General features: G+C 42.8%; 1 long non-coding RNA gene across 1 annotated transcript in view; it reads right to left on the minus strand.

The window, feature by feature from the left end:
• LOC141987629 (uncharacterized) overlaps nt 1-23,290 on the minus strand; it is a 62,101-nt gene extending 38,811 nt beyond the window's left edge. Inside the window, exons 1-2 of the long non-coding RNA XR_012639591.1 lie at nt 23,146-23,290; nt 15,606-15,813 (exon numbers count right to left, since the gene is read on the minus strand). This is a non-coding gene — a long non-coding RNA (uncharacterized LOC141987629). The remainder of the gene's footprint in view (nt 1-15,605; nt 15,814-23,145) is intronic.
• Between the last annotated feature and the right edge of the window lie 259 nt (nt 23,291-23,549).

Genomic DNA, 23,549 nt, shown 5'->3' on the forward strand with positions numbered 1-23,549 from the left:
TGGGAGCACTGGCTCAACCTCTTGATCTTTTTAAAATATAAGCTTGATTTTTCAAAGGAATCTAAGGAAGCAAGGCTCCAAAATCCTATTGAAATTCACAGGGAGCTGAGTGCCTCTTTCCTATAGATGCTTTTGAAAATCCAAGGCATACAAGTGAAAGAAAGGTCCCTTCTGCCAGAGACACTAGTGGACTTGAGCAATGGTGGGAACTTAGCCATCCCAGCTAAGATGAAGTTTAAAAGACACAGAGCGTGATTCAGTCTTGTTGGTGCAGAGGCAAGGAGTTTGCACCTCCTGTCCTCTCGCACTGTTAGGGACAGTTTCACTGGAGGGGGAAATCACTGCTGGTAATGAGCAGGTGGTCGGCCTGCCTGCATGCACCCTCCCAATGTGTTTCTGACAGGAGTGCACAGCTCTAACCTATGGCTGCTTTTTTATAGGAGGCCCACTGATGGAGGTGGCCATGGGGATCCTCTCTGACACAGCACATCTACTGGTGCCCTGGTCTGGTCCACTCCCTTAGCTGGTCCTATTCCCTTTCTGGGCTATGTCTGGCAGCTCCAAGACCCAGGCAGAATGGAAGCTTGCATTACTGTGCCACCTCCAGGCAGACTTGCAGCATGTCCCAGAGGTCAAGAGACCAGAGGTATTTTGGACTGGGCAGCGGGGAGCAGCTTATTCCACAGTCCAGGCCCTTCACAGAGACAGCTCTTCCACCAGCCACCTTTCTTTTAAATGGAGACAGACCTGTCTGGAGCACCTTTGCTGGCATGAGGAGAAAGTCTTTCAAGTAGGAAAGTCGCAAGTCATTTCAGCTTTGTAGGTCAAAACCAACATCTTAAACTCAATCTGGAAAACCAGCAGGCATCAGTGCTGATCCTGGAGCACTGGTGTCATGCTTTGCCATTCTGAGGAGCTGTCAGCACAAAATCCCAAATCCAGGGCTTACTAGAAAAACAGTGGAATATTAAGGTTATTTTGCTTCAATTACAGCTGGGTTGAGAGGTTACCAGCCTTTGCACAGTGAGGATGATGACTGTGGTATACATTTTTATAGTCCAGTGGAGTTCAGAGCCCTGGTAAAAATCAAGGCCCTGCATGGTCCGCTACACACAGACACAAGAGTTTAAAGGTTACTGTTTATCCCCCTCTCATTTCATTTAGATTCCCAAGAGCCTCTTTGTTAATTTTTGCTGTTAAGACAAAAGGTCAGTTTTGATGTTGCTCCTAGAAATGTTCTTGTTGCTTTGTTTGTTTTGTTTATATACTCCCCCCCTCCTTTCAAGGAGGAATGCTAGACTCCCCTCTGCTGCTTAGTGCCAGCTGCAAGCAGGATGGCGAGAAGAATGAGCGCTCTAAAGAAGTGGGTGGGAGGAAAGAGGGAGGAGGAAGAGAAATAAAGGAAAATAAGGAGCAGTGTTTTGCCTCTGGCCATTTGCAAACAGCTTGTGGGATCCTCATATCACACACATTGTTGGGCAGCCTGTGACGTTTCTGAACACACAAGCTGTCATTTCCTTGCAAGAAGTCAGCTCTGTTAAACCCTTCAGTCTACGTGGGTGGGCGCCTGCAAAGACACACTGTCTCATCCCATTCAGGAACTGCCCTCTGTCACTGCACTCATGGCAGGCTGGATGTTTGTTGTTTAAGTAAATAAACTGGTCAGTGTCTCAGGCTAGCTGTGAATGTGCTGTCCTCCCACCCACCGCTGCTTCCCGGCCACTCTGGGGGAAGAAGAAAAAAAACAACAACCAAAAGCAATAACAAGATGAAAAAGTTCACAGAGAGATCCAATGCCACCCACTAAGCCCTAACCTTCAAATAATCACTGACCAAATGGTGTCAGTGTAGACCCCTGCATCCTGTCAGCACTCAGCTTTCCAATGAGGAGTGCATCATAGAGATGACTTTTAAAGCATCTTTCCTCAAAAGGGAGACTGGGAAAGTGCAGTCCCAGGACACTCTGATTTTCCTTGTTCCTGTAAAGCCTCCAGGTTTGGATCTGGAGATGAACTTCCCCAACGTTCAGGGTTTTAGTTCAGGTTCCTTGATGCGCTTGGCCCATGATCAGTCTGTCTCTCTTCTAGACTAGAGGCCAGATTCAGTCCTGGTGTAAGAAGGTGCAAAACCATGAATCTGCACTTGTTAACACAAGCCTATACTTGACCCTCAGTACGTAAGTGAGATTTTAAGCCAATTTATTTCCCATTTATTCTGTTGCATCCACCAAGCCTTTGTTTCTCAACCATGTACCATTCCACAGCAGGGAGAAGAGATTTGTACCACAGGAAAGACTACCAAAAACTGCTAAGAGGATCACTTTCAAAAGCATCCAGGATGGCTCGGGTCTACATATCGTCAAGTACCTCTCACTGAAGTGGGGAATCAAAATAAAATTTTTGTCTCGCTGGTGCCTCTGACCAGTGTTTCTCAATTAAAACATTATTTTTGGGGAAATGGCTGAGAATTCATGGTTAAAGCCAGAGTTAATTAGGGTGAGAAATTGAGCATAAAGACACAAATACCACAAGATTCAGCCATATGTACATCCGGATCCCGTCACTTTGCCAACTAACAAAATGCAGCCACCTGTTTTACAGAGAATACGCTACAGGCACTGTGAGCCTCAGCCCCAATGGAGGTAGAACTGTACCACCAGAAACAACGAGGAGTCCTTGTGGCACCTGAGAGACGAACAAATTTATTTGGGCATAAGCTTTCGTGGGCTAGAACCCACTTCATCAGATGCATGGAGTGAAAAATTCAGTAGGCAGGCATAAATATACAGCACATGAAAAGATGGGAGTTGCCTTGCCAAGTGTGGGGTCAGTGCTAACGATGCCAGTTCAATCATGGTGGATGTGGCCCATTCCCAACAGTTGACAAGAAGGTGACCCAGCCACTCCCAGTCTTTATTCAGGCCTAATTTGATGGTGTCAAGTTTGTAAAGTAGTTCCAGTTCTGCAGTTTCTCGATGAAGTCTGCTTTTGAAGTTTTTTTGTTGAAGAATGAAGTTACAGACTAACACGGCTATCCCTCTGAAACCTGTACCACCAGAGGCATTATACATGTCTGGGAACACAATCACTCAGACTACCCCACACTCTGCACTTGGGAAAGTGTAGTGTTAATGCCCCCTATGTTGACTGCAGTCATCATGGGGCGGGGGGGAATCTATGATTTAATACAGTTGTTTACAAATAATCTGATCTAGAACAAAGACTTTTCCACAGCCCCACACACAAGCCAATTATCATGTGAGTAATCTTTCCAATCTTTCTTTACCAAGAATTACCTCGTGTTTAGTGAGACCATCAGGCCCTGCCTGGGTGTCTGGGAGATAACCCTAAAAATACATCATGTCTTTTCAAAGCTCAGATATCCATTCCTGTTAGTAATGACACAGCAGCTGGCTTTAGGATAATAACAAGTGGTGTGAATTAAGACATTCCATAAAGTGCACATTCTATTTAGAGGCAGGCCTGCTGTCCGAATGATTTATTTTCCCACATTCCTTAGCTTTCCTGCCCATTTACGTGTATTTCTGTGTCCCATCTTCAGAGAAGCAACGTAAAAGAAGATCAGTTTATCCCCTGATTTAGGACACAGTGTAGGAAAGCACACATAGTGACTGAACAGAGGTTTGGCTGCTCAGTAGCAGTCTCTTTGATGGTTTCACTAGGGCTGTGTTCACCAAATGTTCACAAGAGAACCTAAGCTAAATTCCGGGCAAGTTTTGGGTAATGGGGCAAGACGGGAAGAGGAGATTTACAGGGGAAAATGGGACACTTTTATATGGGATTTTGACCTGTCCCAAAACAGGCAAAGCTTAATATTTCAGTTGAGATCACCTTAATTGAACCAAATTACAAAGCAAAAATGGATCCAGACCAAAAGGTGTTTCACTAAATGTCCTGTGAACCAAAACTTCCAAGGTACCTGAACAACTATAGTAGGGCCCAAAGCAAAACTCAGCTCCAGGATTCCCTTTCTCTCAGCTGGCACGGTAAGCCACCATTACAGCCCCTATGCACTAATGGAGCAGTACAAATAAGCAACCACAGACCAGAGACTCTGGCCCAATGTAGTTTAAAGTACTTAGAAATAACACGGGCTATAGGAATCAGGATTCCATAGTTGTGGTTACAAATAGCTGGAATAGGCTGCCCCTTCCTTTGAAACAGGAGTCCATTTTGTTTGGTTTTAAGACAATTTTTATGCTTTATTTTAAGAAATCTGTGTGAAATGAACTGAAATGGACTGTTCAGATGTTTTCTGTTATTTTAGACTGAGTAGCCTATGTTACATAGTGTTGTACTGAAGTATGTTGGCTTACTGGTGCCTCCTGAGGAGCCCCACAAGAATAAGATGCATCGCTCATGAGACTCTTCCAGACAGCAACATTTTAAATCAATCGAGGGAAACCTTCCATAGGACAATTCAGGCTTGCCCAAAGAGAGGAGTTTGTGGAAAGGTGGGTGGTAGATCACTCATATCTCATGTTCAGGGGTTTGTTTCAACCCATGGCTGAATCCTGACAAGAGAGAGAACGTAAAAGAAATATTAGGTTCCTGTCTGAGCACCTCAGGATGATTGCCAGCATATGAAGGGCCTTGAAGAAATTAAGAGGTCCCAGTCAACGGGTATATAACCAGGAGTGGTGGCAACATCATATACGGGCCGAGACATCTGGTGCTTCTCTGATCGATCGCACTACTAATCCCACAAGAAGAGACTGAAGCTAAAGCTTTGAAAATCTCAAAAATTTTAGGAGGTAGCTGTCAGACCCAAATCCAATGCATTTGTGTACCAGATACTAAATGCACAACTGGTTGCAAGTGGCTGGTGACTCTGCTCGCAACAGGATAGACGATTCATTCTATGATGACTTGTTGAGAGCAATCTAAGGGTATGTCTACACTGTATAGCCAGATCCTGGATGCAGATTTGCACCCAGGCCCCTTCTGTCCACATACAAATCAGCCTGACTCGGGTCAGCAAGCATGTAGGATCTGGGTCCAAGATCCTCTGAGGGGTGGATAAGCGACCAAGTCCTGTTCTGAATCAGATCCAAGCCCTGTTATTTTGCAGTGTGGAAGCAGCTCAAGCCACAGACCTGAGTCAGAAGTTTTGCGTAGTGCAGTATGGATGCATTAACATGGCTGTGAGACCCAGGTCCAATTATTGTAAACCCAGGTTTACAATACAGTGTGGATGCTCAAGCACAGGCTTGGATATACTGAGTCCACAAGACCTGGGTTTACAAAGCAGTTCCCTACTCTAATCACTCAATAACACACTCTCCACCGTAGAAGGATGTTCTTATAAATATAGCACTGTTAGCCATGGCATGGTCATTCAGATTCTCTTCTTTTTCCTTAGTTCAGTAGAGAAACAACATGTTTCTTTGTATGTTTGTGTTACAAGGGAGGTGGTTTTCACTTAAGGTACATCTCTGCTTTGATAAATGACTGTGAAAATGGCATGGTGGATGTGCATGTCAAAATCAAATTTGCAGCATCTTTATTGGTGCTGATGTCCTGTGAGAAGATCCCCCCCCAAAGCACAGATTGGGTTAGCCAAGCAGGCATTTAGGAAAATTATTCTATTTATGTGTAGACTGAATAAACTTGACCTGGAATAATTTCAAAACATGGAGCCCAATAATGCCATGTTCACAGAGTCACTTTTCAGAATAGAACTTCTTCAAAGACAGTGGCAGTGATGTTGAATACTGATGAATGTTTGGGCTATTCGTCATCTGAACCATAATATTTCAGTAATAAAATGTCAGGTTACACACTGATCCATGGCTCACAGACAGTTGGACTATTTTACTTGTGGTAAATTTCTAATGAAAAAGCAAAGTCACACACGGGACCATTACAAAATATTTTAGCTGGTGTGTTGTCTTTTTGTGACATGCTCCAAGCACAATGGTGGTTTTCATCTAATACGGAATAGCATTTAAATTGTGACATGAAAAATAAAATGAAATGAGCCCCTCCAAAACTCAGCTTCATAGAAGAACCAAACCAGGGCAGAAAGTATATCTGTGAATCTATTTCAATGTAATTAACATTACACTAGTTACAAATGCAAACAGGTTCCCAAGCATGCTGTTTGGCTGCCCTCCGCTCTGTGGACTCAAATTTGACTCCTTGTTTTGTTCTAAGGGAACAAAGACGGCAAAGAACAATGTGACCCTGACCCGTCTTTACCCCCTCACAGACAAATGAGCCCTTTTAATATGCAGACAAGCTGTGACATGAAGAGAACCCATGAGAACAAACACCTGTCATTTCTCTGGACAGCACTTTGACCAGACTTTGCCTATCTAGTTCTTAAACAACTTTTATATTCCTGTGGCTGTGTTGAAAAGAATATGTTAGTATTTTCTTTCTCGGGACATGGTCTGTAACTCAACACAGACATGCACAAATGCATGTTCCCTTCCCAGCGCACCACACACACATATCCTACACCTGCAAAATCAGCAGCATTATCTTTCTGCTTGATGAACCCAATGGCAAACATGAATATTGATGGCCCCAACACTGGTGCCCCCAAATCCTAACACATGTATCCACACACATTTTGGGAGTGTTTGCATGTATGTTAACATATCCAGTCTGTGCCCTGCAGTTTTGAATTCCACCCAGATCCAAATACTCACTGCTGCTTCTCTCCCCCTCCGCTTAGGGGGTGCAGGCTATGGTAGGGGTGTGGGGGAGGAAATATGGCTTTCAGCTTCAGTGGATAAGAGGGTGTCTCAGAGGTGTGGGTCTGAATGGGAGAGAGGGTGATGAGGGAATGTATCACAGGTGCAGGCCAGGGTAGGAGGGAGGGTGCAGGGCGACAGGGGCTTCATGGATAGAAAGCTGCTTGTTAGTTTCTTTCATGCTCCTGGAGAAAACACAACAATAGAGACTTTGCCAAAGCCAATACATTGTTGTCCAATTCCATCTCTGCTCTGATGTGGTTTCCTCAGGGATCACAAGGAGCATTTTCTGCAGCTCTTCAATCTAGCGTAAGCACTTGTTTTCCTTCAAGGTTTTTCTCCCAAAAAAGTATTTATGTTGCCACGTTTTACTGGCTGGAGGAGCAGGGGACAGAAGGCCCAAGATGAATACTGACAAAACACTGCAGGGTTACATTCCATTTCCTGCCAGTCAACGGGAGACACAGTCTAGGGGATTTTGAGTGTGAAGCCCTGAGTGGAATGGATTTCTTCTGAGTCCATTTGTTGAGGAGAGCGCAGTTGTCCATGTTCAACAGTAACCAAACCAAATATTTTATATGATGGTTAATTTTTGCTGAGCACAGCAAGTTTCAGCGCTGTAAACCACCAGTGTAGAGAGTGCACCAGCACTGGTAGCCACGCCCCTCGTCGAGGTGGGCTATTTTGGCACGCTGGGAGAGCTCTCTCCCAGTGCTCTGCCGCGACTACACAAGCCATGTTAAAGCACTGGAGCAGCGCTTTAATGTTGCCAGTGTAGACTAGCCCCTGAATCTAATATATTTTTAGCTGGATAGGAATGTAGTGAGGACCTGTAATCGGGTGTTCAGTATAAGTGAGGGGGCCAGATAGGCACAAGTAGTCAGAATGCTGGACACAGACTCAACTACTTGCTATTTCTCCTGTTGCTATTAATACTAGCTGCTTCTTCAGGCATGGTCCTCAGCAGGTGATGCAGAAGCCTCCAGGCTAGGGGGGTGGGACCAGCAAACACTTATGAGTTGCAAAAGCAATGGTCAGACTCCCTGCATTGCCATGAGAACAAGGTTCTCACTTGAGGATGGAATGTCTGGAGTCTTGTTTAAAGGGGCAGCTCATCCACTGCCCTGAGGTGAATGAGCTGATTAACTGTTCACCTCAGAAAAGACGGCAGCCATATATTTTTGTGAGCTGCCCAGCTAATCAGTTCCAAAGCCCCCCCAATCCTGGAGGCAGAACAGCTGTCAGACAGTCCATCCAAGAAGACCTGCCACCAAGTAAGAAATGTGCATGGGATGAAGGAGGGTATAGGGAGGGTGAATATACTAAGAGATTATAGGGGCCAATTCCTTCTCCTTCATAGTGGGGAACCTCAACCAAACGTTTCATAATGTTTGAGGAATAGCATCTGTGGCCTGACTTTGGTCCTTTTGCACCGCTCCAGAGGCCAAAAGGGAGAAGTAGGGCTCATATCTTCCCAGCTGGGACGAGTGTCACTCTTGCAATCTGGCTCCTAGCGTGAATACTTATGCTTACAAAATCAGAATGTGGTCACCACGAATAGTTGGGGAATTTTTTTTAATAAAAATTGTTACTTCCATGAAAATTCCCACCAATAAACTCGTTCTCCAGAATATTTATAGCAAATTGCTATAAAAGGGATGCAAATACATTTGAAACAAATTTGTTTAACAATTCAAAGGACTAGAAGTGGGATTTTTTTGGCAGTATTCATCAGGGTCTGTTTTGCTTAGTATTTTCTGCTCCCATGCCTGGCTGAAATTGGCAACTATGTCAGAGCGCTTAATACATGTTACTGACTTTTTAAAACCACAGCATTAATGACACTAACACTTAAGAGTTTTAAAGCACTTTATCTATTCAAAGTACTGTATTTTCTTTACCCGATTTGTTCTCCTATTTCTCATAGCGCCCCTGGCAGGTAGGTCCGAACTATTGTCTTCATTTTACAGATCAGGAAGCTGTGGTGAAGTGAAGCAACTGGCTGAAAAAAATCTACATTGAAGACAGGATTAGGACTTACAAGTGCTTGACTCTCACTCCTCTAGACAACAATGCTGTCTCTCAACAAAGGTTCAGGGTCAGATTCACCCTGAGGTTTAGATGGAGTTTTGGGCTGGAATTGTAAATGATTTACTTCTCTGTAGAGGGAGGGTCCTGCTGAGCATCTGAAGATGTGCATCGGTGGGGCATCAAGGAGTTTTGAACTCAGCATGTGTCTCAGATGCTTAAATTCTGGTCTGTGTTCTCAAATGTCCACTAAAATTTGGTGGGGCTACACTCATTCTTTGTGGGGATAATCTGCACCAGACCCTGGGTGGTGTTACAGGCAGTATACACATTCCTTCAGAAATCTAAAACATGTAAATACACTGACAGAAATCGTCAAAGGGATGTGAGAAACTTGTAAATTAACAACAAATGCAGGGAGAGAAAGGCCAGAACAAACACACTGATGTTTTCCACAATGATGGAGGAGTTTAATCCACTGTCTTCAAAAACATGTGGCGCACTAAGCACTAGATGGGTAAAAGGTTGAGAGATACTTGGCAGTGAACCATGGAAATATAAACGCATCACATTTTGTTTCATTGTGTTTTTTTCTTTAAATATTTACGTTTTGTGTTTTGCCAGGGTACAGTTTTCCATCGCATATGCATGACAGGCAATCTTTTTGAACGGGATTTGGGAGCAGGACTGGATGCTCAGGGGTTTGGCAATGGGACCTGGAACCTTCCCCTCTATGTTGCCAGTTTGACTCCAGCCTGGTTTGCTGATGATACTGGCTGATGGCTCTTTGGTGACCTAGGTCTGGAGCCTAACAGCTGTATGTTCCCCTCCTTTTTTTTTTTTTTTTTTTTTTTTTTACAAGGCATGGTGGGAAACTGAAAGGCCTAAATCCTGTGGCAGAGTGCTGAGGGGAGGGTTGTATGGAGTGGAAAGGTAATACTTGTTATGTTCTCTCTTCACCATAGAGAGCTGCTTCTCTGATCTCTGCAGCTGCTATGATAGAGCTCAGCTTCATAGCTGGAATGTTACAGAGGACAGGAGGTCAAAGGTACTGGCACTTTAAGACAGCATGTTCTTCAATCCCATGATGTATAATGCATTATAAATTATAAGTTAACAGTGGTAAGTCCAGATCCCTGGGTTTTTAATACTTTAGAAGAGGCCTGGGTGTGCTATGTGGCAATGCTATTGGAGTGAGGTGGGGATGTCAGAAGAGTTGTGGAAGCATGTTACTGCTACAAAGAAAGCCAGGAAGCCATAGGGTTTTCCTCTATAGTTCCAGGACTCCACCCTTTTTGATGGCCCTTCCCAGACATGCTCTATGCAGACCTGGGGCTGAATTCATTTTCAGCATATGAGTACAGTTTCAGCTAAGTCAACTGAGTGGTACCTGCCAAGGGCAGTAGTGAATTTGGCATCACGTCACCAAGAGGAAATGGTGCAATGGAGCAGCAGCTTGGGAGCCCCAGATCTCCCTTCTCCGTGTACACCTTCAAAGTTGTGAATTAGAAGATTTAGCACTTTATGACCATCTCACATCTAGGTTGGTCTCTGCGGGCCACACATGAGAAACATGTTTTTTGGTGGGGGGCAGGGGGCATTCCACTGCTGCCTTTGCTCTACTGTTTCTGTGAAAAGTAAAGGACTTCAAACTCCAGGGCTTTCAGCCCTGTCTACATTAAGGAAATACCATAGAACTACACTGAAGTAATTATACTAGGGCAGCAGTTCTGAGGCCCCTTGGGGGGCCGCAAGCAGGTATCAGGGGGGTCCGCCAAGCAGAGCCAGCATTAGACTGACTGGGGCCCAGGGCCGAAAGCTGAAGCCCTGCGACCAAGGGCTGAAGCCAAAGCCTAAGCCTGAGCAACTGCTGTAGGGCCATGGGCAATTGCCCTGCTTGCTACCCCTTAATACCGGCCCTGGCTTTTATATGCAGGAAAACAGTTGTTGTGGCGCAGGTGGGCTGTGGAGTTTTTATAGCGTGTTGGCGGGGCCTCAGAAAGAAAAAGGTTGAGAGCCCCTGTACTAGGGCAAACCCCCAAACAGGGCCGGCTCTACCTTTTTTGCCGCCCCAAGCAGTGAAGCAAAAAAAAAAAAAAATGAAGAAAAAGTGGCCGCCAAAGAAGAAAAAATAAACCAAAGTGCCACCGAAGAAGGGAAAATGAAGAAGTTGCCACTGAGGAAGGAGTGTGCCCCAAGAACGGCCGAAGTGCCGCCCCTTCTGATTTGCCGCCCCAGGCACCAGCTTCCTGAGCTGGTGCCTAGAACCGGCCCTACCCCCAAAGCCGATACACTGTGCTGACCTAAAGTGGGGCTTACACCAGGGCAGTGGTGGGGGGACAGGAAGCGAGACTACTGACAGGCCAATTATATATATATATATATGTCTCTGTGTATGTGATTATAATAGAAGTGTTTTTTAAAAAAAAACTCGGGAATGGGCAATGCATTGTGCTTGACCCAAAGTAGAAACACACCAATCTACTTACTCTCTTATTAATGTACATTTCCAAACACTTTTCCAAGCAGAAGATTAAGTGTTTACAATAATTGGAGATGATCAAGGCACTGTGCACTTCACTTACAGAAAACACACTGTTACAATGGACAATCAGGTTTAGCAGAGAAATGCAGATGTCCCAAACCAAGGGCCAGCTCCCCAATGTGCAATCAGCATAGCTCTATAGACTTCAATGGAATTATGTCAGCTTACATCAGCTGAGGAGCTGGCCCTTGTTGGAAAAGTGTAAAATTCAAGACATTTTAGACTGATTATAATGGAGAGCAATTGTGAATATAACACACTCCAAAGACATTTCTGAAGTTTCCCTATTGCTCTGTGTGAGCAAGTGTTGCAATTAGATGGAGAACTTCATTCATTTTCTCCATCAAATGATTCTGTAAGTACTATGCAAACCTTCATTAGTTAACTACATTCTTCTAAAGGACTAGTTGACATTTTTCAATGCAACATAGTTTCCTTTGTTTTTTACTGTCCAGGAGGCTTAAACAACATTTAACATTTACATGTTACCCTCTTGTTTCAGCAATAAAATACAACCTGTGCTGTGACTGGGAAGTAAACGGAAGATAAACAAACACAGAAGAAACTGATTTATTAACACTTGCTCTAGCCCTCCTTTAGTCCCCCATCTCATCTATTGCAAGGGCGGGTGAGAAACTAAAAAACTTGTAGAAAATGTTCGCTTTGCTGGAGAGGATTTATTCACTCCTATTCCACATTTCAGCTGTATCTCATTTTTAAAAAGTGCAAGATACTCTAGGTTCTTCTTTTATTAAATTTAGGGACTATTGCAGGGAGAAAAGCAAGAGCAGTTTGGCCAGTGGAGAGTCAAATACTGCATTGTTCAGAAGTTGGTGGAAGGAGCTGGAAGGAACCTACGTCCAAGTGACATGCATGAGCGCTTATGTATGGGGACATTAAGAGCTCCCTCCTTATTCTTGACTCATCTTCATCCCAGTTCTCCTCCTCACTCAGAAAGCATGCTTGCATTCATCGTGAATATTTGTGGTAGGATGAACTAACTGATGCACTGATATATTGCATCATTCTGCCTTTAAAATCTCATATGAACTAATAAAACAAACTGACATTTAATAAAACTTTTTAATTCAAACATTTGAAGGGGCCTCTTTCCAAGGACGTGCGTCTGTCTTTTGTTAAGAAAAAGAAAATAACTTGGAAACAGGTATATTTAGTTATATAAATAACAATAACTGTGGTATTGGACCACAACTTGCACATCTACTGTACTCTGATGTGAAGATGGAGTGGGCTTTTACATCCTCACTTCTGTCTAATAAGGCCCCAAACCATGTGCAGAAACATAGCAGGAAAAAACCCCACACACTTGGCTATTATGAAGAAAATAATTTAACCTCTCTAGGAGCCTGTTCTTGCACAATTGACTTCAATGAGAGTTTTGGCCTATATGTGTATATATATAAAAAATAGATATACCTTCCATGGAAACCATGTAAAGGGAATGGTTGGTTGAAGAGATCTGTACTGGGATTAGAGCCTTCCATGGGTAAATTGCCTATTTTAAACTAGCCCTGATTGGTATGACTTTGTAACAGGCAGTAGTTATCATCTGAAGGCTTCTTGGCTGTATAAGTGAAATAAGTTGAATGTCTCAGTCTAATACCTACAGAGCCTGAAGTGCACATCACCACAACTGACAGTGTTTTGACACCCCTACAACTCACAGTCTCAGCAGGGGCCAGTGACTGAATATGTGTGGGACTGAATTACCCTCTCATCTCTTGAGGTGGTCCTTACATCTCAGGGTTGAGATATTTTGGCAGGGTGGGGTGGATAAACTCTCTTACTGGCTCACTTTTGTTACCACCCATCTTGAAATTCACAGGTTCATCATTTGCAGACTTGTCATGATTGCACTGGGGAAACCCTATGTCCTGTAAGCACTGCTTGAGGAATACAAACAAGTCTAAAATTCACTTTCCATGCCCATGGAACATCCTCATGCTACAACACAATGCCATTTTGTCTCAGCATCATTACACTGCCTCTCAGTAGAAAGATCATAATCTTGCAACATGGACAATATGAAAGCACAGTGGAGGTGTCTGTCCCACTGGGATAAATTCTAAACTTGGCAGCTGTTTGGGAGAGACAAAGTGGGTGAGGTAATAGCTTTTACTGGACCAGCTTCTATTGTTCTGCTGTTAGTGACAGTCCAGCTGCTTTAAAAAATACTAAATTCACTTTGAAAATGTAAACTCTTTAACCAGAGCTACATTCTTAGTATCTTTAAAAACAATTCCACATGGCTTAATTGAATCATTATTCACTCTTACATAAATGACTGAGGTGTAAATTCAAACCATAAAAAGTTGTATTTAGTATGCAAATGATGCAACTTTTAGCACAAATTAAATGTCATTTTTTTCTTTGATCAGCTTCGTTTCTGGAGCTCATTGGGATCATATACAGAAAGCCTAAATATAAACCCCCTCAGAGAGATTAACACAATATAAATTGTCAAAAGGGGGAAGATTGAAGAATGTGCCAATAAGGATGAGATGGCTAACCATTGTCATAAGGGCAAGGAATGACTGAAGCACTTACAGAACCAGGCTCATACAGTTTTTTCCCAAAATAAATTGATTCTGTCCCCCGGACTGCCATCAACTTCCACCTTTCTTCATGAGAAACAGTCTCTGGGAAAGGGACTTTCTTAAAGAAACGTATAAAAGACAGCAAAAAATAATTCCACTCCTAGACATCATTGACTGGCAGACGCTTTCTGTGGGGAACTCATGCAGTACTTGTAGATGCTCTTCGCACGCTGCTATTGCCAATCCATCTGCATTCTGATAAGGGCAGCTTGTGAATGTCAGCCTAATTAGCCAAGGCTAATGTCTGGTTTCCTGTAGAGAGCTTTTGTGGAGTAATTACCTTCCTCTAGGTCAAACTGCTGTAATTATAGGTCTTTAACTAATCGAGATAAACAGCCTTTGAATTCTTGCAATAAATAAGCCAATCACAGTGAGGCACTTTCATCTAGACCTACAACAATACAGGATATTATGACAGGTGATAGCCATGCCATGCATTTCTATACATTTTTGGCTGTGGTCTAGGCATTAACATCTCTTAATAAAACCTTACAAATGATTAACATATATAAACTCGGTGCCCAGGCTAATAGAGTCATTGTTATGCATTTGTCACAGGGGATATTATTTTTTATAAACAAAAAGTGTATGTTTGAATAGAATTATACAATATGGAGACATTAAAAATGGGAGAGACCTATTTGGAAGGCTAGCTGCTTACTCCCCATCAACCCCCCATTTCCCTCCTCTCCACCAAAGTTCCCTCCTCTCCTCCTGGAAGTATAACATCCTGTTCAGTTTAATTAATGAGGCTTCCCTTTGAAGACTGTTTCTCATACTAATAGATCTCCCTTCAAAGATTTTTTTCCTGATATTTTACATATTTGGTGGGCTAACAAGCTGACTTCTACCATTCATGTTCAATAATAATCTACAGGAATCCTGGAATGTGGTCAAGTGTTGAGCCACCATCACACCCATTACCAGTCTTGTTGAGTCTACTGGATGTTATTTCCCCTTCCACAGTGGCTCAGGCTAAAGGGAACTCCACTATAAAATCCCTGTTTTATAGTAGTTGTTCTTTGGCATAAGTAAATTTTCATTCACACAAGAGGATCACTTGTGGCACAAGTACTCCTTTTCTTTTTGCGGATACAGACTAACACGGCTGCTACTCTGAAACAAGAGGATCAGAAGACCACAGGGAAACAGAAAACATATATGGAAAAAAAGTCTTGTACACAGTACATGCACACATATTGTATATAGTGCGTGAAATGTATTGTAAGAAACATGCTAATAGCTCATTTAGAGGAAAGGACGTGAGCGGACATTTGATATTCATTGACTTCAATGGGCTTTAGATCAGGGCTGTAGAATGTGAACCATGTTTGGGTGACTTAACTCTTCTAGTCTACATTCTACTAAACAATAAGAAAATCATGGAGATCAAGCATGGATTTGCCTATTACAGATCAAAACTGATATTTAGAGCTAATCGTTATCATACTGTAATCTATCAGCCAATGCCATTGCAGGACAAAGAACAATCCAGAGCTTCCAGGATCTCATATAGCTATTGGGATCTGATTTTTGAGAGACAATCAATAGAAGTTTGCCCTAACTCAGAATTGGCATTTGGCTTTTACTGTGAATGCCTGGAACTGTGGGTTGAAAATGGCTTTTTTAAAAGCCTGTCTTGCTTGATAATCATTCATTTCTGTCATTCCGTTACTAGGTGAGTTTGACTTACTTAGCTTTCAGTTCCTCATTTAGGTAGGAAGCTTCTTGGGGCAGGAACCAGATCCTCCTCTCTGACTTGTTATTAACATTGTAAGATCTTTTCTCAGACTGTAAACTCTTCAGGGCAGGGACTGTGTCATTATATGTGGTTGTACAGCATTGAGCACAGTGGGGCCTGGGCTCTGATTGGAGCCTCAGGATGTTGCTGTAATATAAATCTGAAATAAGAAAATAACAATTGTAAGAGTGTTTAAAGAGCTCTGAATGAAAGCCTCTTGAATGCAAAGTTCATAAATAAATAATAATCATATGGCTTATTTGTATTACCGTAGTACTTCATAGTCCTACTCATGGACCAGAACCTCATTGCACTAGGTGCTTTGTATGTTCTTATAAGCTGCACTGTCTAGCCCAGTGGGTAAATTCTCCTCTCTGACTCATACTGCAGATCTCTTGCATAGTCTGAACCACTAACAACTCAATCAAAAACATATTTAGATGTCAAATGGATTTCCATGTTAGGAACTATAATATTTACCAGACACTCACGAATCAGGTTTGTCAGGAACAGTACTTTATTTTTATTAACTCCTTGAACACATAGATCAGTCTGAGTCTGTTCAGGCTTCTGGTAACATCTCTCTCTAATTGGGCATGCACAAAGGCTTAACAGACCAATGAAAATAGTCATTTTCATATCAACATTACATCACCCCTATTTGTATAATTGTGCCAACTAACTTTGTGGGTGTCTGAGAGCCACTTATGGTAAAATAAGAACCAACTTATATCTATGTTCAACCCCAGAATCAAATCTAAACTCTTTTGATTTTTACAAAGAGAAGAGATGAGAAGAGACATACTTCTTGTTGGGAGTGGAAGGAAGAATCTGAATTTTTTTTTGTCAGCATATTTCTCTGAGATTTACAGACTGATATTTTAGACACAAATATTAATTTAATAAGATCTGGATAAACAACTGAACCATTGAGCAGAACCTGGGGAGTTTTTGCAGATCTCCCATTCTGACTCAGTGTGTTTCATTATCTATGAAGTTCAGGTTCAATTTTGATTAGACAAAATCCTGGGAAACTAGCTGAACTGAGACTAGTAGTAGTAGCCTGTAATACCTTTCATATTTAGGCCCTCTTTTCAACTTTGCTGTGTTTGCGGGGGAGAGTGGCATCAGTTTATTTAATAAAGAATCAGGATGGCAGAATCGGGCAGAGTCTGCAAGATCAGTTGCATTGATGGAAAACATCGTTTCAAGATGCTCCTCAGTTGTCTGCCACCTGGAGTCCCTCTTGCATTTGAAGAAGGGCAAGAAGTCCCAGTAGAACCATCTTCCTTTAACCAAGAAAAGATCCAGGTCATAATCCATGAACTGAAGCCTGGGAAGGCATGAGGGGTTTGTAACATGACACCTGAGTTGCTGAAGACAGGTGAGAGCACTGTTGTACTGCAGCTGCATAGGCTTTTCCAGACCATTTGGTGCACTAATATCATCCCCGATGACTGGAAGAAGGGAGTTATTCGGTCTCTGTTCAAAAAAGGTGAGAAGGCCAAATGTAGCAATTATAGAGGTATTGTGATGTTGTCAGTCCCATAGAAAGCCTTTGTTTCCATATCAATGTCTCAACTCAACTATCTACTTCATGGCAAAGGTCAGGAAACTGACTGTGGCCTTAGACCTGGTTGTTCTACTGCTGACCAGATCTTTACCTTGAGACAACTTCTTTGACAAGGTAGCTAAATTTAATAAACCAAGCACAGCGCTTTTTGTAAACTTCCTTCAGGCCTTTCACTCAGTGCAATGAGCAAGCTTGTGAGGTCTGACGAGGTGACTCAGAGTCTCTGGAAAGAGAGTATCATGGACAGAAGAGCTCTATAATGGGACAGAAAGCTGTGTTCAAGTCATGATAGATACACAGCGTGGTTTCTCCACAGGAGCTCAGCAAGGCTGCCTTCTGTCACCATTGTTTTTCAATACAGTCATTGATTGGTTGGTGGATAAGCTTGAAGAGGCAGCTGGTGGTGGTGTTGAGCTGCTTTGAGTTCTCAAATCCACTGATTACATTGTCTTGTTGGCTCAGCTTGGTGAATCACTGCAGCTGATGGCAGACATGGTCAGGCAAGAAGCACTGTGTATTAGTCTGCTTATTAGTCTGCTTATTAAAACTAAGTCCCTCACCATCACCATCAAGCAGTCTCCAGCTCCAGATTACAACCAGCTCAGTATTAACCTGTCCGCATGGGGCCATCAAGCAGGTGGTAACGGTACAATATTTGGGCAACGTAACAGACAGTTCTGGAGGACGCTCAAAAGATGTGGACACTTGTACAGCACCAGCTACTGTCATGTTTCAGTCTCTTCAGTGGCCTCCATAAGGAAGTTGTGCCATCAAGCTTGATAGGAAGCTGCAGATCCATTGAACAAGGGTTATACCAAGTATTGTACAGAAGTGAAATGTGGCTGCTGAAGCAGGCTGAAGAATACTAGATTTATGTTTTTGATTTTCATAATTTTTAGCAGCTGCTCCACATCAAGTAGCAGGGCTAAACCAGAAATGAGGATATTCGAAGCTGAACCCAGAAACCACCTCAATCAGCACTAGTTTGGTTTTGATGTTTCTTGGTTTGGACATATTATTAGAATGAACAACCCATGAATTCTGAAACATGTTTACCATGGAATGCCGCTACACAGCCAGTGATCACATGGGTGCCAAAAACTTCGATGGTGCTATAAAATTGCCAGTGATGACTGTAACTGGTAATAGCCACTGTAACTGGTAATAGCTCACCTTACCTGATCACTCTTGTTACAGTGTGTATGGTAACACCCATTGTTTCTTGTTCTCTGTGTATATAAATGTCCCCACTGTATTTTCCGCTGAATGCATCCGATGAAGTGAACTGTAGCTCACGAAAGCTTATGCTCTAATAAATTTGTTAGTCTCGAAGGTGCCACAAGTACTCCTTTTCTTTTTGCGGATACAGACTAACATGGCTGCTACTCTGAAACCTAAAAACAGAATGAAATCCTCAAGGCCAAAAGCCCAACGTAAACCAAACCTTTAATTGCCTTTATACAACTGCAGGTTTTAATTTACAGGGTGATATCATATGAGAGGTAGTAGACTTTAGGCATATGAACAATGTTCCAATTTGCTTAGGTTATAAAGTGCTTAGTGTAACAGTCTATGGCACAGGCAGGAGCTGGGCACTTATGACAGCAGACAAGTGCTCTTAAAGAGACAGGAAATCCACAAGAGACAGCTATGCAAGGCACCAATGAAATAGAGAAAATCAGAGATAATATTCCCCAACTGCATATCAGAACCGTAGTCATTGGAAATGGGTTTGATTACTAAGTGCCAAACACAAGATTTTTGTGCATGACAAATATGACTCGTCCACATAACAAACGTGCTCCTGTTCTTTGTAGATTATGAGTGGCAGAGGATGAAGTACTGGCCATAGTCAGTGTGATTGCAAGAGCAGAAATTGCTCCAGCATTTTCAAGAGCCTGGAAATGTGGGAAATTATTTCACCAGGATGACACCAAAAAGCTCTAAGGGTGATGCATTGCATTCCCTGAATTCACCAATTTGAGCAGATGGGAAAGCAATATCTCACAGTATTTTGGGGTACCAGGTTTTTCCCCCCAATCTGATTGTGCAAGTCTAAAAAGTTCCATAAATCTGTTCTCCTTCAGAGAGCTCTGGGAAACTATAGTAAAAACATATTCAACAAATAGATCCATTAGATGCTTATATAGCTTTAATGCACCCAGGAATCTGATCAGAGGGAGCACTTTTAACATGGGAAAGAGCGAAAATTAGTGGTTTCAGCAGCAAACTGGAAGTGAGGCGAACCAGGTTTTATTCTTCATGTCTGCAACTGTCTGTCTGTCCTTGGGAATGTAACAGCCTATCTGTGCCTCAGTTTACCATGTGCAACACTTACTTACCTCCCCTAGGGGTGTTGAGAGACTTCATTCTCCAGTGACTACTAAGTGCTTTGAGCTTCTCAGATGAAAGATGGCATATATGCAAAGTATTATAATTGGAAGAAACAAAACTGGTGACTCACTTGCTCTTTAGCAGCAAGAAGTGCTATTGTTTAACACTGAAACAGTGTCTGTGCCATTTTAGGGTAGCATGTCAGTTTAGTGACATGTTGTGATCGAGAAAAAAGCTTGGACAAACATGTCCTCCTAATTAAACAGAAATCAAGGGCTGCAATAAAATTTTAAAAATACATATAGTTGCCTTATCCTATTCATACACAGTACTTGGACTTATTAATTTGAAACTTTTTGCATCTGGCTTTAGTGTTCCCCCCAAATATTTACCTTTTACAACTGTGTTTGTTTATGTAAAGAGGGTGGATTTAAGGACTGTTTTTTAAAGCCACCAACACTAGGGTTTTTTCCTCTCATTGGCAAGACTTATCTGTAGCTTCCACTTCTTTCTAGCAAGAAATCAATGTCTGATGACATTTTGCAGTTAAGAGGATATTTTGGTACCCATAATGTTAAAGTATTGATTGTAATTTTAAAAGAAAAGAAATGTACAAAGTAAAAATGTATACCCACAATGTTATCTGTGGAACACGTCATACATACCAGTGCTAAACAAACAACACTAATACCCAGAGTGCTCGTATTTTGAGATGATGTAGCAGTTCAAGGTGGAATGTGTGGGGAATGCTTCTGTTCCTTCTAGCTGATACCACAGACCAGCCTCCACTGGGCCACTTCTTATCTGCCCTCCCACTGTGTTCTCCTCCAATTGGACCATGGTCACAGCCCTCTGCTTCCCTCACAGAAGGGTTGTTCAAGCAGCTTCAGTGATTCAGATAGTCTACTGGGGCTTCCCAGCTCCCTTTACAGTGATTTCTCCCTTGTGAGGGAGAAGGAAAGAGAAACAGAGTTCAGGCCTCTGGCTGCCTGGTTGAGCTTTACCCACAGTCTAGGTCCTTCCCCTGTGGATTCCTCTGTCCCAGAAGGTACTAACTGACTTCCTACCTGTAGATAGCCTCTCCTTCACTCTCCCCCCACTTGATTGCCAGAGTCCTATTTTAAGCAGGTCCTTCCTTTGGATCATGCTTTGCAGCTGCTGAGGGATGGACCTTCTTGGCTCAGCACTGCTCCCTCACCCCTTTAGTTTTGGTCAGGGGTGAACCCCATCATAGATGAGCAAACCAATTTGGGTGAAGTCAAGACCTCCCAGAATCACCTTGTGAAATTCAAATTGAATCTGTCTGAAAGCCTGATAATGTTTGGTTAAGGGTTTCCATGTCAATCACCTGGAGTGACAATACTCTTGGACAGGACAATCCTTCTGGTGGCAGGTCTCCTCTTACAACCTGATCCCAGATTAAGCAGTAGATATTTTAGCATAGTGAACAATCCTGTACTGATCCCTGGGAATAGTCCAGCTGGCCTAATAGGTCTTTTCCATTTCTAATTTCTGTGATAAGGTAGCAATTAAAAGTAATGGTCAGTGAATCAACCATCAGAAGCATGGAATCATTTTTCAATGATCACAACTCAGACACAGCATACAGTTAGGACTGTACTTATATATTGTGACAAAGTTGATCCTCCTCTACCTTGGTTAGTCTTGCACTTATTGGAGGATTTGCTCGCCTTGGAGCTTCACAGCAGCCCTCAGTCTGGCCATTTTTCTGAACCCACAGTCCAGGTCGACGACTCCTGTGTCTGACCAGGAGTTGGGAGGTTTGGGGGGAACCCGGGCCTGCCCTCTACTCCGGGTTCCAGCCCAGGGCCCTGTGGAATGCAGCTGTCTAGAGTGCCTCCTGGAACAGCTGTGCGGCAGCTACAACTCCCTGGGCTACTTCCCCATGGCCTCCTCCCAAAACCTTCTTTATCCTCACCATAGGACCTTCCTCCTGGTGTCTGATAATGCTTGTACTCCTCAGTCCTTCAACAGTACGTGTTCTCACTCTCAGCTCCTAGCGCCTCTTGCTCCCAGCTCCTCACACGCACCACAAACTGAAGTGAGCTCCTTTTTAAACCCAGGTGCCCTGATTAGCCTGCCTTAATTGATTCTAGCAGCTTCTTGATTGGCTGCAGGTGTTCTAATCAGCCTGTCTGTCTTAATTGTCTCCAGAAGGTTCCTGATTGTTCTGGAACCTTCCCTGTTACTTTACCCAGGGAAAAGGGACCTACTTAACATGGGGCTAATATATCTGCCTTCTATTACTCTCCTGTAGCCATCTGGCCCGACCCTGTCACACAATGATGTATGAGACTATGATGTTCCTCGTCCACCTCCACTGGGTAGTTTGGAGTGGGAGTGGGTTGGGAAGAAAACAGTATTGACACAAAGATGGATACTACCATCGCATTTTAACAGTAGTTTACCATGGAGAAGTACAGGATAGCGCACAAGAAGTATCCAGCTCTCTGGGTGGGCCGCCCAGCACCACACATAGTTTTACTGTGTAGGACTGCAAAGTTCAAAGGAAGCTTTGGGTTCAGAGAACTGTGAATCTCAGTGTTGTGCCCAATATGCTGGACCACACATGGCTAAAGTACACAGTATCACGAGAAGGACTTCCCTGAAAGTACAAATGGTGCTGGGGTTACTATAAATATCCTGAGAAACAGCAATGTTTCCCTTTCAATTGTAGGATCAACTCCACCTCCTATGTAGCTTGCAAGTGTTCCCTTAGTTTTAATAGTCCCCATCATCATGTGCATTACATAGCAAAAAGGATTCATAGCAAAAGAGCAAAACACATGTGGTCAGATCCTCAGCAATGATTGAACTGTTCACAGCCCCTGCTGCAGTTGTATGTGAGCCAGTTCTCCTACTGCGGATAACAACCCCAAGGGGTTAAAATTGTAGCCAGCGATCCGCCTGGTATGGGGGCATCCTAGCCCCCTTTCTTCTGGCTCTGCAACCTTTTCCATGCTATGCAGACATCAGGGAAAAGAAATAATCTAAGAGCCTGTAGGCTGGCTATACACCAGAGGATTTTCATTGCACTGGAATGATCTTCTTAGGGCTGGATGTGGCCCTTTCGGTCCAGATCATGTTGATGATGTAGCATAAAAAGATCATGCTACATAGAATAATCTGGCCCAACATCTCACCAATAATTTTTAGAATGAGCTCAGTAAAACTATATTAGAACTCAACAGCAGTCTGATCTGAAATTAATTTTAAACAATGCAAAGCACCAACAGAGCATGAAATATGAAACAGGTTTGCCTACAGATATACATGGTTTCTCTCAAATAGAGAGGAAGCCCAGCATCTTTGTTTTTCAATTTCCTTAAAGAAAGGAAAATTCAGTATCCATTTTGCATCTACAGGAACAAATTTAAATCAGATGGTTAATATGTTAGGACACCCTGAAACAAAGAACAACAAATACTTTGTGGTCTATAAACACACCAATTTATGATCTGTTACTTGAATCAGGCAACAAGTTAGGAGACCCACCACTACACATTTTCATCCGTAATTTGAAATCTTATTTCTACCTGTGTATGACTCAAACATGTTCTTTACCAGTGAATCAGCTTTAGGTAACTCCTGAGCTGCATCATGGAAAAGGCACCAGGGAATGAAGAGATCCAAGTTCTGTTCCTGGTTCAGTTGCTGACATGCTGTGTGACTTTGAGCAAGTTACTTAATCTCTTCATGAGTCAGTTTCCACATCTGTAAAAAGAGGATATTGATACTTACACAACTTTTTACAGTGCTTTGAGATCTATGGAGAAACACTGATATGTAAGGGCATGCACTACTACTAAAACCTGGATCAGTTTTAAACAAAAGCTCTATATTCCATTACAGAGCATCTGACCCATACTCTCTATTTATGAAATGTTAGGTTATTATTAGAGGTGGGCTTAAACTGCAAGCCTGAATATGCACCCTATTGAATGTTTTGGGAAGGGAGCGGAAAAAAC

The sequence above is a fragment of the Natator depressus genome, chromosome 5 (assembly GCF_965152275.1).
Source record: "Natator depressus isolate rNatDep1 chromosome 5, rNatDep2.hap1, whole genome shotgun sequence".
In the NCBI taxonomy this organism is placed as follows: Eukaryota; Metazoa; Chordata; order Testudines; family Cheloniidae; genus Natator; species Natator depressus.